Below are 18,367 nucleotides of genomic sequence, written 5' to 3'. Positions count from 1 at the left end.
CAAACATAATTCAATTGGAGACTTGACTTCTTTTTCGTGAAACAATGTTTTTCTAAGGTTTGTTTATTCTCTTTCAGTCCATTATAAATTAAATGAGTTCCTTCCTGGTCTGTTCCTATTCAGTGCTAATAAGAGAACCTGATGTGCTGAGGAGTCTGTAGAGATGAGAGGTGAACACAACTCCTGCATAAACCAGCATTTCTGAATGTCAGGGAGGTCTGAATAGAGATCGGATTTTTTGGTCTACCTTGAGCTATAATAAAGCCAACAAAGCACTAGACTCTACTCTGGCTAAGAACATTTGTAGCTGAGGTGACACCACAGGGTCATGGTATATACTTTCATTTCACAGGGGAAGACGTAACTGTAAAATATACCCTCATACAGGGGCTAAGTAGGTATGTACATTTGCTAAACACCTCCTTTAAAAAGGCAAGTGCGAAGGCAGCCCTGTATCAAAGTAAACTGTCACTTCCTAGAAAATATTATCCAATTGAGAAAACACTTAATTAGATCACTTAAGATGATTAAAAAGATCCAGCAAAGGATTCATTATGCGGCAGATCTCTGAAATGCATTGTATCCCAACTGAATGTTTGTGAAGAAATTCATATTGTGTTTTATGGTACAATTTTATGCATCATCAATTAGCAATTGGACCAATTTAAAACTGAACCCTTGAAAGCTTCAAGCACAAAGTAAATGTTGTTGCCTGTATTAATTTCAAGAGCAAACTGACAAGGAATGCTGAGCCTGTTACACATTCTGGATTATCTTTCCCATGTTGCTTGCACACACACAAAATCATAGAACAGAATCATAGACTAGTTAGGGTTGGAAAGGACCTTAAGGTCATCCGGTTCCAACCCCCGTACCATGGGCAGGGACACCACACACTAAACCATGGCACCCAAGGCTCTGTCCAACCTGGCCAAACAAGCAAGCAACAGAACCAACCCCACACAATTACAACAACCTCAGCCAAAATAAAACATCCCTCATGCAAAGGATGAAGAGAACCTGAACCATATATTCCAGAATAAATGAAATTTCAATTAGCACTTTGGATTTTCATATTTTTATCCCCTAGGCTGCTCTTATACAAATCCTCACCAGAGTTGCATCAACCTCTTACTATATATGCAAATTTACTGTATCAAAATCTTTATAATCCTGGTTTTTTCCTGTTCTGAAAATCCAGAGGATACAGATGAGCATTTGATATTGCTCCATATCATAACTTTGGTTTCTCTATCATACATCAGTATTTGCAACAGAACTGACTGACAGAATTAAAAGAAAGACAAGAATGAAACACCACAGAGGCAGGAAGAATGCACAAATTCAGAGCAGATTTAGTCTGAGATAGCTTTTGCAAATTAAGTTAATACAGTCTAGCTATACTTACATGGGAATAACTATGTACTCTTTAACAGTTATTCACTGGATATGATTTGCTCTCCTATAAAGCGTTCAAGGACAGTACACTTACTGACTTGGTCTTGTGATCCCAGTCAAACTCAGGACTGACACCTCATCTGAGGCTAGAAACAGCAAGAACAACAAAATAATCACTCCCCTGTTTGCAGAACATTAAGATGCACACTCACATTTTCTGCATTCCACCTTAGTACAGGCAGCAAAATAATCTCGTATCAGGAAATACTGCATTGCATTAGCAGCTATTGAAGATATTGGCAACACTGCAGCACAGTTTTCTTTGAACTGACCAATGCATCTGTTTGTGGATAAGAACAAAAGGAGGGCAAAAATTAAAATCCATCCCATCTATAGCTTGGCTTCCAGGATTTTCTGTCAAATTTTCATCATGTTTTTCCAATGACTTTTTTTTTTCCCCCTCTGTAAACCTGTGTGAGAACAACTGGATGTTGGCACTATACTTTACTCACATGAAAATGTCAAGCCAAGCAAGGAAGCAATAAAAAACAAAGCAGAAATACGCTGAGAATTTATAATGTGATCTTAGTAGGCATCTTGCTTCTCTGATGTGCAGTGTTGTCTGCAAAAACGTACAGCCAGATTAATGAGAGCTACAGGAAGAAAACATTTGTCATGTATACTGTTTTAACCAATAAAAGCACTTCTATAGTACTTATTCTCAGTACTCAGCAAAACATTTCTAGTTTTCATTTCTAGATTGGCAAAATAGCAAGTTTAGCTATTTAGCACCTTTTGATGTTATTTAAGGTAATATTTGCCCTGCATGTGTTCTTACTTAGGAGTCACAGGTTCAGGGTGGATGTAACAGCACTGATGTAAAGCAACACAGATACGTGCATCGTAAAATGGAGAGGGGGGGAATGAGACTAATACTACAATAGCAAACTGCAATTCTAACCCCTGCAACAACCCACAGGGTTACTGAGCACTTAAAAAAAGAGATCAGGCTACACTTTAGTGCTGATCTTGCCTGGGGCAGGAGCTGAATCAGTCCCTAAAATGCAGGATATAATAGCAGCCTTGTGCATGGATGCTTTTAATGCAATACCACCTCTCTGTGCCACTCTGTACCCAGTACACCATTTCCATTTGTGACTCAGGGATGGGACATTGCACCATCAACTATGCTTTCTTACAGCAGGTTGCATTCTTCTTTTGTATATGATTTCTGTTTGACATATATTGTTTGTGACTATTGATGTTAAGCAGGCTTTGGCTGCTTGTATTGCAGCACTACTGATTTAGCTTTCCCACTGTAGATAAGTTACTCTGTTTACTAATATGTTCTGTCCTCCTGACATGGACAATTGAGACGTGAGATAACAGAGCAAGAGCTGGGATTCAGAGCATGCTGTGAAGCGACCCTAGTTCACAAAGGAATATATACACTGGAGCCACTGGATGTTACCACTGTGTGTTTTATTGCAAACATGAGTGAGTTGGGGGTTTTGCCCCAATATAATCTCTTCTTTGCTTGCTTTTAGGTTCTTCCCTGTTGAGAACCACTGTTTGGTATGTTTGAAAGCACCTAGGGTAGGGCACACACCTTTCTCAGAGACTCCATAAACGCTGGCATGTCTAAGCATCAGTAGCCTCTCCTCCACAACACAGAAGATGCAAGACACAGCAGAAGAGATGGAGAAAGCAAAGCATTTAATACCTTTAACAGGCACATAAATGACAATAAGCATTTAAGTGTTTGCTAAAGTAGCATATTGCAAGGAACACTCACAATGAAAAAGCTCTTGGAGACTAAAGAGCAGGTTTCCCCCCCTATCTATGGTCAAAGAAACACATTTATCTCTTGTATTTCCTTAATTGTACACATGGAAAAGCACTCTAGCACCTTAAGTCTCTCAAACATTCCCCACCCCTTCCCCAGCATACTTTTAGCCATTTGCAATATTATATCTGAGAAAAGCCTAAGTTTGCTTCTTAACTCCAGTGAGCCAAGTTCAACAAATGCTCTCTGGTTTTCATTCCAAAGAAAGCTGGATCATGTTCTCCAGCCTTCTTTGGAAACACCATATCCAGAAACATATTTATGATGCATCATCTGAATGACTTTTTTTAATTCCATTGATACTTCGCACTTCTAAAAAAATCAGAGGAAAAACCCACAAGAAATGGAAGGTAGCATCAAAGTCACTAGCACTTGTGTCATTTTCTTAGTACCATTTCTCAGTCAGCCTCAGCCAGTTTATTCCTATCTACTGAGAACTAAAACATTCCACGGAGAATTTCTGCACAATTTAGCCATGACTATTCTCTCCATTTTTACCTGGTTCCTTCCAGAAAACACCTTTGACTTCTGCATTTCTTCCTGTTCTTCTGTTCTTAAAGGTGTATTCCACATCCTATCAGTCACTGTTCCTTCTCCACTTTAAATTCAAAGAACCCCATTTCAGCTGTGAAATCTCTACACTAACCTTCACAGCACAAGGCAGGCAAATTCTTCTCTCCCACTAACACAAACTGTTTTTGAGATGCAAAGGTGAGAGCGAGAAAAGTCAATTCTGACACCTGTGGGCTTCACTCTATCACTTCTCTTTTGATTGCCAGCAGTATTAATTTGATCGTGCATCATGGAAGACTTTCCTTTACATCTGCATGAGCTTCCTGATCGGTTAAAGAGGGAATTTCTTCCCCATTCTGTGTAATACAAACCATGGTGTACACTTGTAATTGATTTATTTTAATAACAATATTTTTACCTCTTAGCCTCAGGATAGAAGCTAAAAGTTCACAGGCATCTAGTGTTTGGAAACAACTTTAATGGCTTCATTCTCATTAGATCAAAATTAAACTTCCAGGATATTTTATTTATTTGACCCTTTGTAATTCTAGGGAATTTTGCAGATCTTCCCAACCGGCAATAGAAAATACACCTTAAGGAGTATGAGTGTATTTAGTTATTTTAGAGCTGCACTCTAAAACTCCTCTAACAATAAGGAAAATAATGACCCACTTAGAAAGTAACCCTAGTACAATTCATCAAACACTGCTTGAAGATAACAGGATATGCATCGAATCTCAACTAGGAGACAGTGTGGATCTGCTGTATAAGTTGGCTACATTCCTTTCAAAACCTGTTTCATGGGCACAAGCAGTAATCAAATAAAACCTGGTATTTGTTTATTCATGGTTGAAAAAACAGAGCAGGGATTGCAAACATTGTCTTTGGGACCACACTGACCAAAAGAGCTGATGTTTTTTGCATCAGTGTAAATTACATTTAGAGTGCATCAATACACACTCACTCCTATGTTTGCATGCACATTCCATAATATGGATAAAAGAACATTTAAACACAATGAACTCCAAAGCTCTGTTTACAGATTACTCTCATCCTTCTTTTCTGATTGAGGGGTACTCCCATGAAAGATGACACTGATTTCAGTAAGGGCAAGATAAGGGCATACATGAAAATACACGATTTCCTCTCTTTTAAGTGCTACAAAAGTTTGCTGAGCATCTTTAAAAAGGGCAATGAATACATCTCTCCATGTTTAAACAGTTCTGGAAAGCATTAGGTAAAATATTTACTTAACAACCCAAGAACTCATGTTCTGCCATCCAAAAAAGGCAAGCATACCCTCCAAACAAAAATCCCAAATATGCCACTCGCAAGATAAACCAAAAATGTCTAGAAATTACCTATTAAAAAAATAAGCAAGAAAAAAAAAAGACAAAAAGCCTGGGAACAAAACAGATTTGGTGTAACAGGAAATGGGAATGCCTGCTACGTGTTCTCTACTCTAGGATGCAACTTTGCCAATAAAAACTCTAAGCTTCTTCAAGCACTGTAAATAGAAAAGAATTGTGGCAGACAATCAAAAAGTGGTAAGACAGTAGGAATAAACTAAATTCAAGTCTTCCTTGTTATGTCTTCAGTCAGGACAAGCAGTAATTACTTGATTCTTCCTTGCAAAGCCTATTTTTTGAGTGCCCATGCTGTCGCCTCTTAGCTTTGTCACTGAAATACCTTTTTACATGTGGTAAATTGCATGTCACAAACCTTTCAACTTCCCTAATTTTCGTAAGGTAAGCACTTGCTTTCACTTTGCTTCAAACTGTGTAAATATCCTTCAATAAATCTTATCAAAAATGGTAGGAAACATTCCTTTTTTCACAGTTACCTAAGAAACCACCTGTATCTGGGCACAATGAGCATGCTGTTTTTTAATGGGTAACTTTTCTGTTCTACTGACACTATGATCTAACTGAGAAAGCATTTTGAGACTAAAAGACTTTTACCTTGATGAAAACGAAATACAAAAGTTATCACAGATGTTACTTATCATTCAGAGTTAAAGGTACAACGTGGTGTTGGTTATACCAGTATCGCTACTAAAATGGGAATGGGCACGTGCAGTATTGAGCCACGTATCTTCCTGCTTCATGTGCACAGCTGTATGAGCCACTAATTTCTTTTGCCACTTAGACTGGTTTGCTGTTATTTACCAGATTGTTTTCTCCTTATGTACACAGAGGACTGCATTGGGAAATGCTTTATTTGAATTACCTGCATTTTCATAGAGCTCAGTATCAGTAATTCAGCTATGAGAATCATATCTGTAGATCTCCCTCCCCTCAAAGGTCTTAGCAACCAGTTAGGAAAAAAGTACCGCTTTATCAACCAGACATGCAGTGCAAAACCAGAACATCAAGTGAAGGAAGGCACTGCTTAAGAACTAGTCAAAGCAGTTTTACAGATATTCACCAATAATGAACATTTTCATAGGGACTACATTAACTTTTAACTTACATGAGGTGCCCCTGCCCATGGCAGGGGGGTTGGAACTTGATAATCTTAAGGTCCTTTCCAACCTTAACTATTCTACGATTCTATGATTCTATGAAGTTGAATACCAGTTAATTTTGTAACAAGCAGCCACTTGAAAAGGCAGTTTCTACTGCTGGCTAAAACCCTTACAATGCATAGCCGAAATTGAGCTTTGCTGCTCAAAAAATAAGTGACTGAGGCTTAGCTGGGGAAGGGCAGTTCCTGTTGTAAGAAGGGATGTGAGAGAATGGGAGACCAAACTGAGGAGCCTGACTTGTTCTTGCCATGGGCAAGGTAAGAAGAGATGTAAGCACAGCTATTGCTTCTTCATGGAACAGCCATCCATCCCAGCGCTGGAAAAAGCCTACTCTCCCATTCACTGGCCTTCTGTAGCAGCAGCAGTTCAGCTCTCCACAACTCTAATGCAGCAAAATTAAGTTAGAAAAACTGTTGCCCTAGGGAACTGCATGCATCACTTTTTGCATTACTTATTTGTTTTTAAACATGAAACTTTCTGTAATGCTTATTTCTGTTTGGGCATGTTACAAAGTGCTGGTAGAGTCTTCAAATCCCACCGTTAAACAGTATTCCCCATCAGCATCCACTTAAAGATCACAACCATGTACAAGACTATTATGGTTACAGACATGAAAATTCATTTTTATAGACCCTTATCTGTAGAGCCTACAACCATATTTAAGTAACTGTCCAATCTGCTCTCATAATTAAAACCTTTTGCTCCGTTCTTATTTTCATAGAATCATAGAACCATAGAATAGTTAGGGTTTGAAAGGACCTTAAGATCACCCAGTTCCAACCCCCTGCCATAGGCAGGGACACCTCACACTAAACTATCTCACCCAAGGCTTCATCCAACCTGGTCTTGAACATTGCCAGGGTTGGAGCATTCACAGCCTCCCTGGGCAACCCATTCCAGTGCCTCACCACCCTAACAGGAAAGAACTTCCTTATATCCAATCTGAACTTCCCCTGTTTCCATTTTAACCCATTACGCCTTGTCCTGCCACTACAGTCCCTAATGAAGTCCTTCCCCAGCATCCCTATATGCCCCCTTCAGATACAGGAAGGCTGCTGTAAGGTCCCCAACTCAGCCTTCTCTTCTCCAGGCTGAACAGCCCCAACACTTTCAGCCGATCTTCTCATAAGGGAGGTGCTCCAGTCCCCTGATCATCCTCATGGCCTCCTCTGGACTTGTTCCAACAGTTCCATGTCCTTTTTATGTTGAGGACACCAGAACTGCACAAAAAACTCCAAGTGAGGTCTCACGAGAGCAGAGTAGAGGGGCACTATTGAATAGTTACATGTTAATAGCGTTCTATTTCTTAGAGGTTTTTCTTAGTTCTGCTCTCCTTCATCTGTAAATAAGTCATGGGAAGAAAAGGTATTATTTTCCCTTTCAAGCTGAGCTGTCACATAATAAAATATTTCATCACATTTGACTATATTAAGAATATAACTTTCAATGTATATCCTTTCTCCCAAGATTTCTGAATATATGTATGTCGAAATTGAGCAAGTGTGACATAGTTCTTGGTTCCCTTGGGAACAATATTCTGAGCTCATTTGAGTTGTGACCTGCTTATGCTGCCAGGAAGTATTAGTATTTTTGTTGGATCTTTGGAACAGAGATCTGGAATGAAGGACAAAGGTAAAAAATAAGACACTTTAACTTCACTGATGGAAAACAGATGAGATATTGCTCTATTTCAGAAGAAAGTTTTGTCTTTTTATAGGATCTGCCCCATTTTGTAAGCTCAACTGGAGAGATTAGGTTTTTTTCACAGTAAAATATTTCAGATGAACTATGCATGGAGAAGCTTACACAGCTCTGCAGCACAGCTTATGGTCAAGAGGTCTGAGCAGGTTTCGATATAGAAGAATGCAAATTAACTTCAAAATGGAATATATTGGCAAATCCTATGATATTGCCTTTTGTCTCCCGACACCATCACCCCATATGGATTATCCATTACATTAAATGGTTGAGTTATCATTTCTGCTTGCAACACAGGACTATGTACAATTTAACCCATGACTTGGGCCCTATGAGTTACATTAATACAAGTAATACTTATTGATGCTTCCTTCATCTAACATTTAAACTTCACTTCTAACATATTATCCTTTCAGTGCATTGATAATCACAAAATCCATCCTCCTACACACAGTTCAAATCATATCAGGATCAGGCTCTCTTTCTGGCAAACCTTTCACTCATATTCTGTTTTGATCAGTTAAAAGCAGGATGAGGCCAGTGAATACTTTTCCATATTCTCTTCTTCAACCTGCTTTGGGTTATATTGCTCCTCTTCCAATACTATCTTTTCACCTTATGTAAAGAATGGCATGCACGGCTGTGGGGCACAGCTAGCAACTGGCTTTTCCTTACACCATAAACATCTTGCATTAATATTGCATAGTGCTTGTGAAAGCTGATCTTAACTGTGTGCGTGCATCTATCTGAAGCCATGTATGTGCCTTAATATTAGTGCCATTTGGTGCAGTCATTCCCTGAAGTGTTTATCGCTACAAAACTTTTCTGAAGTAAATAACCATTTTACAAGTGACAAAGTTTCAAGCACTCACAGAACAAAAATGCCATTTCAAGACCTCTTAACAGCAGACAAGTTGGATTTGGAAAGGTTGGAGACCTTGCTTGGCTGACAGTGTAAGCATCCAACAAGAGCACGAAAATAAATAGCAGGGAATTAAAGGCAATAATTCAAGTCCAAGATTTCTGCTTCTAGAATCTCCTTTACACCATAAATGCAACACATGCGGACAGTTTTATCCATCAGATAATTCACAAAAGAAAACATTTTGTTTATGAGCTGCCTCTCTCTGAAGCCGCATTCAGTTCTGATCTGTTTCTGGATCCAACAGCAGAAAGCAGCTGACATGTCAAAAAACCCTGCTCAGACACTGGTTAGATACCAAGGAATTTTTCTCCAGTGCAGATAATCAACACGTTTCTGTTAACATAAAGACATTTTTAATACTGCACTGAATCATCTTGAGTTTATTAAACTGCCTCATGTTACAAGGTTGAGACAGCTATACTCAGACATGACGAGTTAAGGAAAAAGGAAATCTTATTCCTGAAGAGAACAGCAAATATGAATGTGTTATATGAGGTTTCAAACCATCTTTAAGTTTGCCTTTTCATGTATTCCCTGCCCCCAATACAACACTGACGTTGTTCCTCCTGAACAGACATCATTCATCATTGTTTTTTCAATGGTCTTGTTTTGCCACCTTAACTTCTTCTTTGCAGTGCCTTTTTCTGCAGCAGGACAAAAATCTTTTCAGGTTAACCTGCTAAATTAATAAACTGCACTTTCAGTTTTAGTTGTGTTAAATGGAGCTGCATGAAATTGTTATGACATAGCCACAAAACAGCAGCAGATGCAATATGTTCAAACTGATTATTTTCTGTTAATTTTATAAACATACAGAAAGTTTGCATTATAGCCTCTGTTTAATTTACATCCCTGCTGTAAATTAAAGATGTGCCAGATTAGCTCCAAACATATTTTGCATCAACAAACCCTGTGAGGTCGTATACTGCAAGATGACTGCAGCAAAGCAGAGTTGCAAGCGTTGGCCAGTAAGGTATAAACCTCAGTCCTTTGGGAGTATATAAGCAAACCAGGTTTACCTACCCATGGAACAACAGCTCCCACATTCACCAAAACTAAGGAAGATTGCTCAGAGAAAGTGTGCTGAAAAACAGAGTAACGCACAATGTCACAGGCAGCCATTGAAGAACACAAAGAAAGGATAGGTAACAATGGAGAGGGTCTCCAACCAAGCATAATATATAACAAAGAAAGTACTTTACAATATTAGTATAGAAGACTTCTTTAGAGATAGTGACTTGTTGGTCAGATGTCTTTTTGAAAAGCACTTATCTACAAATGTCAGGCTTTTAGGAAAGCTAATGCAGGATTTAAAAAAAATCATTACAAATCAACTGGCAATCTCTTTGGAAAAGCAGATGTCAAAGGTAACTGCACTGTGAGGGCTTAGAAAGTTTTCTGATGCTGTACAGAAGTAATAAACCTGCAGTCTTTTCTTTTGATGCCGATTTGATTTTCTTGGGGGGGGGGGGGGGGCTTAAAAAACAAGAAAGGAAACAAATGCCACACGTGTGCTCTTCCTAATGCAGGTATGTTGCGTCTTGTGTTATTATGCTGAGACATTCCAAGGTTTTAGTACTGTTGTGGCAGCAAAGGCACATACTGTCTTCGCACCTATCTGTCCTTTTTAGTACTGAATTCGATATAATGGAGTTCTGTGTGGCATTTACCTAGATATACACAGAATATTTATATGCCTCATTTCATGGGAGAGGAGGGTGTTAATGAAAGACAGTCAACCTCAGCCTGAAAAATGTCAGCCTGATAAACACACAGAATAATTCTATTCTTCTTTTACGTGAAAATACTCACAACTCTGTGGAGGGCATGCTTAGCGTTACAAGGTGGAAACCAATTTCTCCATTAAAACTGGAGACCTTCCAAAACATTACACATGTGCAATTAGTAACAATACCCACAACTTCTTTGGCATGCAGTGTACCAGGGGAATAGTCATTAAAACACCACAAAATAAGTAAGTTACAAGTAAGAACCTTATCTCTCTATTTAGTCACATGCAGAGTTTTTGCACCTGACTAAAAAGCTGTTGGGTTTTGGGGGTGTTTTGTTGGTTGGTTAGGGATTCCTTGTTGCTGTTTTTTGGAATGTAGAAAAGCATTTCTTTCCCCAAAGGTTTTAAACCAAGCTCTTGCAGACCGCCATATCACAGCACTGCAAGAGCACTCAGCTCTTTGCCACTAAACCAGTAAATGAGAGAATACCAAGGAATTCAAACAAAATGCATTTAAGTTGGCTTCCAAAATGTAGCTCTTTTTTCTAGCAATATAAAAATAGCAGTAAAATTGTAAGATATAAGGATATAGTGCTTCAACGCAGAGTAAAGCATTTTACAAATCTAGAAAGAAATAGTTACAGATCTCTATATATTTGGACAAATAAATGGCACCACAACTACTTTCTAAACAAGGTTTTGCACAATATGGATAGACCATGCAGAGTTATTCAAAGACTATAAACAAGAAGATTATAATTTCACTCCCCGGTGTTATCCGCTGGGAGCAGAATGAAGGGTCTGAGTGTCTCAGGAAATATGCGAGATGTCAGGGTACAAGATAAACTGGAATTGACTCATAAAGAGTACTGTGTGTCAAAGAACGAAGACTTGTGTAGTTTTAGTAGTAGTAGTAACAAAGTTTCTGCACAATAGACAAATCTGTCAAAAGACCATAAAAAAACTAGGGTAAATTATCTGCTGATGAGTAGAAACCTGAGTAAACCAGTACAGACGCAAAACAAGCAGAATCAGACCTCAAAAGGAAAAAAAAAAATAAGGTAACAAGAGAACATACACATTCCTGTACGCTTTCTAATAAAAAATCTATTTTTAGAGATAACATTTGTATGCATTTTCCAAACGGACATTAACTGCCCTAATCTGCTTTAGCTTAGCATTGCAAATGCATTCAAAATTCACGCAGTGTTTCGCAGATCTGACAATTACTAAAAATTGATCCAAGCTTCAATCAAGGCAAGAGGAGATTCTACGCTGACCTCAATTAGCTTTTGATCAAGCCTTAAGAGAATTAACAATCCTCTAAACAGTCATCATTCATGGGTATATGCATAGACAAGGCATTAGCACCTTCAGAATACGCAGTTACTCTAATTGAGCACAAGACCAGTCCATCCTGGGGTTTTTTAAGCAATGATTCCATTAAAAGTCTGCAAAGTCAGTCTTGCCCTACTGCTGAACTAAACCTCCAGGTAACCTGCAAAGAAATAAATGCAGAGAAAAGAAAACAGAGTTGGTGACCTCAAGCAATTTCACATTCAACAAAGGCTTCTGAATCCGGCTTATCTTCATACCTGAGGGGCTGGGTAGCTGGGCAGCTGAGAGAAACTTTTGCCTTGGCAAAGCTCACTTGAAGAACAACCATGAAGTGAGAAGCAGCAAGCACACTTTCCTGCTTCTTCAAATCGATTCCTCACTAATAATTCGTACGCTCTTGTGATCCTAATTCTCAACAAGGGCAGAAGGAGAACTAATACGGAAACTGAGAAAGAAAGGATGGGGGGGGAAGATTTGTTATAAAAATAAGATACAACAACAACAACACACAGCTTAAAAGAAACACCACCCACATTAAGCCTTGATTCACACTTCTTCAATAGCTAATAAAAATGTGTTTGATCGCTAGACACTCTTTCTATATAAGGTGACAGTTGAGTAAGACTGCATTACGGAGTTCCCAAATTCAGGTTGAGTAACCATAGTCAACTGTCAAAGCTAGTAATGAAGGTAGAGATAGCACTACAATTGAAAGCAACAGGGAAATGAAGAAAACTGAATGCTAATTATTTATGATTAGCTTCTCCATTCAAGGAAGACAACTCACTGTTCCTTCAGCTTTAACTACCTCAGCACGTGGTTCTAGCGCTTTATATGAACTACATTATCTCAAATTCAAGCAAGGTGCACAGTAAATGAGATAAAGTTTCCTAATCACGCAGATACAGAGGATACAGACAAACTGTCATTAATTTTCCTATATGTTGGCACCACTCAAAAGATGCCCGGTCAAAATAGAACCTTGCATGGTTTTGAACCCCTAGGCTTTTGAAAAAAAAAAGTATATTTTTAATGGAAACAGGGATTTCTTTTTCCATGCCCTTGATTTTCTCTTGTCCTAGCTCCTCTCGAGTAGTGAAAGTGCTATAACCCCTGAAATACTTCACACTTCAATCTGAACAGGTCACTTGCAAGATGCCAGACCCAAGTAAAGTCCTTAGCATCTTCAATGAGACTTTCATAAATTTGCAAGGTAAAACTGTTACAAAAAGAATTGTTACACTCACATTTCAAGAACTTTTTCATGAGACATTGCAAGAAGAATGTAATGAGAACTTCCTTTGTTCTTGAAGAAAAGTAAAGGATGAAAAAAGTGACATTTGAATATACATCCAGTTCAAATGAGCATATGACCCAGCTTTTGGCACATATTGAGAAATCAGGGGGAAGAGAAGGGAAACAAGTGAAACAACAAACCTTCAACATATACATAGTGCTAAATAACTAAGCAGTGTAAAGCCTCACCAACCCTATTAAAAATACGCCTTGTGGAAAGCATGATGCATATAGCAATGTGAATATGGGCATTTGTATCTCAGTCTAACAGGAGTTAATAATATATTAACAACAGAAAAGAAAAGGAGGCTCAGGGGAGACCTTATCACCATGCTCCAGTATTTAAAGGGTGGCCACAAAAAGACGGAGACTGCCTTTCTAGGAGTCACATGGAAACATGAGGAGTGATGGCCACAAGTCACCCCTGGGGAGATTCTGACTGCATACAAGAGGTAAATGTTTCAGTAAGAAGATTCAGGTATTGGAATAATCTCCCTGAGGAAATGGTGGATTCCCAAACACCGAACACTTAAGATTTGGCTGGACAGGGACATCTAGTTTAGGTCATGCTTTGCCTAGAAAGACTGGACCTGCGGATCCTTGAGGTTCCTTCCAACCTAGTGCTCTGTGATTCTACGATACAGTGAAAGGACAATACATAGCTACCCCACCATTTTTGGCTATGTTAAATTTCAGTCAAGTCTTAACAAATCCCTATATTCACCAGTGGAAACACTATTTTCTGACAATTGTACTGGACAAAATGTTGAAACATGCTAAGCAGTTTGCAGGGAAAGGAGTAGGATTATCTGATATACCTTCTAAAATACCATTTGGGGTATTTTAACTAACCCATAACTACTTTCCTTAGCTATAAATTCTCACTACATGAAATATTGAAGCCACAAGTGATTTCTCCCTGATTTATACCACAAGGAATCCTAACTATGACAAACCAGCTGGCATTTAACAGAGACTGAGCCCTGCATCAGTTTGAAGATAAACACTGGGCAGCAATGCCATCGGTAACCGACCAGATTTAATCATCTTATACTGACACCATCATCTTTTAGTCTGAGGGAAGAAAAAGCTCCACATCTAGACTGAACTCCAAAGTACATATGCATGAATCATAGCTTATTTTTAATTTCTTTTGGATAAACAAAGGTTTTAATTATACAGGTCCCTATTTGTTCTGTTTGTTTTCTAATTAGAGAAAAATGGCACGTCTCCCAATCCAAGCTCTTTCCCTCTGAAGAATTTAACAATACATTTGGACAGACACATATATTTATTTGGAAGCTACACAATGAATGAAATCCCATTTGCACTTAACAGAGCAAAGTTTGCCAGAATTCCGTATGTGAGCCAAGGCTCCACACTCTGCTAATGGCAAAAATGGCTGTCCCTGCAGTTGAGCACTGGATTATGTATTTTCCTCTTGGCAAGTTTAAGCCTGGAAACACCCACAACACCTGTTGTTTATTATAAATGGCTGTGTCGAAAATAGACATGTTCCTACTGTGGATATAAAAAAAGGGAAAGAAAGAAGTGTGTGCACGGGGAAATTACGGACAAAGGGGGTAACTGCCAACTCCGACCTGATCCTGCTGGGAGTACCTACCTGCAAAGTGCATTGACATAGTAACTGTCACCTAAAACCCTCAAAACACAATAGCTTTCTGGAAGGATAGTTAAAAACTATTGTTAAGGCAAAAGGAGGTGAGGGAACTTATGGGGGTCAGGATGAAAGCCAAAACATTTGAATTCTAGTGACAGAGCAAATGACCAGAAGTCTGTACTTGGTTAAATCTGAGCTAACATGGGTGGTTCAGTGAAAATTCTCTCAATGTATTTAACCAATTTAGTACTAAAATTGGTAAATTGTGTGCAATTACTTTCCATATACTACTTGTATGAGTATATTGAAACATTACCCAGTAACAAGGAGATGGAATGCAAGTACCTTAAATAGTTATCTATCCAAGGGGAAAAAACAGAAAGAAAGAAAGAAAGAAAAATCACTGAAAAGCTCCTACAGCTTTTACCAGCAAACACAATGAGATCTAAGTCCTAAGGCCTCTTCCTATTCCCATTTGTTTAGACTGAGTCATTCTCCTGTATGATTCCCCAACTCTATCCTCTTCTCTGCGGATGCTATCTCCCAGCTTTGTCTTGAGAAAATCTTTCTGCAGCAGATATCAGCAACTGCATTGTTTTCCTTTTGTCTGCAGCTTTTAGAGGTGATAATGGAATTATGCTGGTATGAATTTTAACTGCATTAATCCCTACCAGTAGGATACTGTGATCAGATCATGGGTCCTGATCTTGCTTTTTCCCTTTATGAAGTATGTCACTGAGCATCTCTTTCAACAAGTCTGTTTACATAAAAAATAACAGCACTAGCAATTGCAGAGCAGATACCAGTTATTTCTTTCACCTTGCAAGCAGCATGACGGTATGCAGTTCCCATCAACAAACTGTACATCTTACAGTACACCACCTACTCTCTCAGGATCTTTATGATTAAGTGGGGTATTACCATGTTTTAATTTTGAGAAACAAAGGCACAGAAAAAGGCATCCATAGGAAATCCCCAACAGACACCAAAAGTAGACGTCCAAATATCCAGTCCGTAAGACTTCCCCCTCTTTCTTTTGGCAAGTCACTTCAGTAAAAGGAATTTTGCTGGTTTTATTAAAAGGGTCTTGACATACTTAAAGGATTAAAAAGGTCCTAGTCATTTGTACTCAGCCCAGAACATCGTTTGTCAGCTTCAGCCCCCTGCTTAACAAGCTGGACTTCACTTTCCTTTTTCAGTCAGCTTTTCTATCCTTCTTCCAAATGAAGCCATGCTTTCCCCACTTTTCATACCCTACAACCAAGCATCCCAATAGACAATTCACCTCCAATACATTTTTAATACTTTGTCTCCTCCAGTGCACACAATGATTTTCCCAATTCTAAAACTGCCTTTGCATTTCTTTAAGCCATCCTAAAAGGAAGCCAACCTACTGTATGGGTGTTTTCTGTGTAACTTGGCTTTGAATCTGGCTTCCTCACCCATGGACTGAAAAGCAGACCCGCACAAAGCTGTCAACAGAACAAAGTCAAGCTGAGCTGTGCCACAATTTACGCAGGTAGGGCCAGACCTGTCAGTTCCACTGGCATGACAGCAGGGAGGAACAGAGGGGCACAATTCTTCCTGCTGAAAGTCTGGATTCACCGCATCAGAAACTCAACACCGACTCCAAAATGACAGAATGTAATTCAAAAAACACATTTCCCTAACGCAACAGCAGGATAAATAAATTGAGAGACAATCCATATTAATATTGGAAGCCTAAGAGCAGACTGCTTATTTTCCCCATTTAGATTCCAGACTGAGGCTAAAACATTTTGGTTGAACGGGGGTACAATAAAGAAAAAAAAACCACAATTTGAGTTATGATTTAAAGAGAAATCACATGTATTCGATTATTACTATTTATTTGGCATTTCTCACAACTCTGTTAGAATCTAATGCCTTCAAAACATCAGTATTCACCTTGACAAAGCTACCCGCATTTCAACCCAAGCAGGATTTATGTGCATGAAGTTGCCCTTGGGTTATGAAATTATTCCTTTGTTACCAATTTTCCAGCATTACCCAAGTCACCTGATGAAAATCAGTATTTAAGTAGTATGGTGATCTGTATTTCAGCTCCTGTCATAACTGATAAACCATGCTATTTGGGAAAGGGAAAAAAAGAGTTCCAGACAGCTGCCAACACACTAAACATACTAAACGCAATGCTTTGCCCTCGTGATGCACTTCTGCTTATTCTCACAATTAACACATACGTTAGCAAAGTAGATCCACATATTATTTTGTCAGACAACTCTGAAACTGAAGAAAATCTCTCATTCAATTTATAAATGGAACCAGTATTTCAACTGCAAGAAACACTTGCAGGTAATCACTCCATTTGAACTGGCATACGTGTGCTTGTGGGCACTTATCTGTGGGAGTCTTGCAATATATATACGTAGAACTAAGTTAACCAAAGGGTTCATTGCTCTTTCTGTCTTCAGTAGCAAGTACACCTCATAGATACTATGGACATTCATTAACAGACTGACCTGATTTCAGTTGCGTTAACCACAACACAGCTGACAGGCTTTTTTTCACTAAGTTGTCTTGAGTTGTTTTTCTTATTGTATGTTTGGCACTCTGCTAAGACTACAAGCAAAATATCTATAGCAGCTACTTGAACTGCCAGGATCAGCTTAATTTAAACTAGCTTTAATGCAAGTGAAATGATTGACATTAAATATTTGGAGAAACACAGTGAAGATTCTGCAACACAGTAAGTTTCCTTAACATGATTTGTTTTGAAGCTTCTTTTTCTTGGTTCATAAGTGGAATAATTCATGCACACTAGATGCACACAGGAACTATAGACAGGTAAGAAGGGAATGAAATGGCTGATTTCAAATTGAAATGGCCGATTTTAAGTTGCCAAAACCAAGAGGAAGGTAAAAAATGCCATCATCATCTGTCCTCTTTCCTTATCAAGGGATCATGTCTATAGCAGTTTCTTTCTTAGCATTTTGCTTGCAGCTATTTGTTAGATTCCTCCCTCATTCAGTACACACACTCCCTGCTATGAGACTGGAACTATAAAATGAAAACCTACTGTCGAAAAAAAAAGGGCATCTAATTGCTCCCTTTCTTGGAGGTGCATCATTCAGTTCTCTTGTACGACTGATACAATCTGACATGAGCATTGTAATTCAATGCATCAACTAGAAAATGCATAAAGACAGCTTTTCTGAAAGGGCAGCCACATTATTTTTCCAGAATACAAGAAGGGAATAGTAAGTAAACCTAATGTATGCCTTATCTTTATCTTGACAGGAGGAGCATATAAAATGTACAATAGCAAGCAATACTGTGTATATCATTACACACACAAATTTAAGCACCTATAAATGTGGACAATAGTCTGAAATCCTGTCAAAGCAAGAAAGATGGATCATACAAATAGACAATATATGGTGGAGTTGCTTTTTATTTTTTAAATTAATGATGTGGAGATTATATATAAAAGC

The 18,367-nt window shown here is 38.5% G+C and overlaps 1 long non-coding RNA gene across 3 annotated transcripts in view; it reads right to left on the bottom strand.

Moving 5' to 3' along the window:
• The window catches only part of LOC133215607 (uncharacterized), a 356,656-nt gene that overhangs the window by 279,017 nt on the left and 59,272 nt on the right, over positions 1 to 18,367 (bottom strand). The window lies entirely within an intron of this gene.

This window comes from Neopsephotus bourkii, unplaced genomic scaffold, assembly GCF_033783945.1.
Source record: "Neopsephotus bourkii isolate Nb327-2 ecotype Australia unplaced genomic scaffold, CSIRO-AGI_Nbou_v1 NB_991, whole genome shotgun sequence".
NCBI lineage: Eukaryota > Metazoa > Chordata > Aves > Psittaciformes > Psittacidae > Neopsephotus > Neopsephotus bourkii.
Note: the sequence above shows the minus strand (reverse complement) of the source record. Positions and strands in the feature narration are given on the sequence as shown.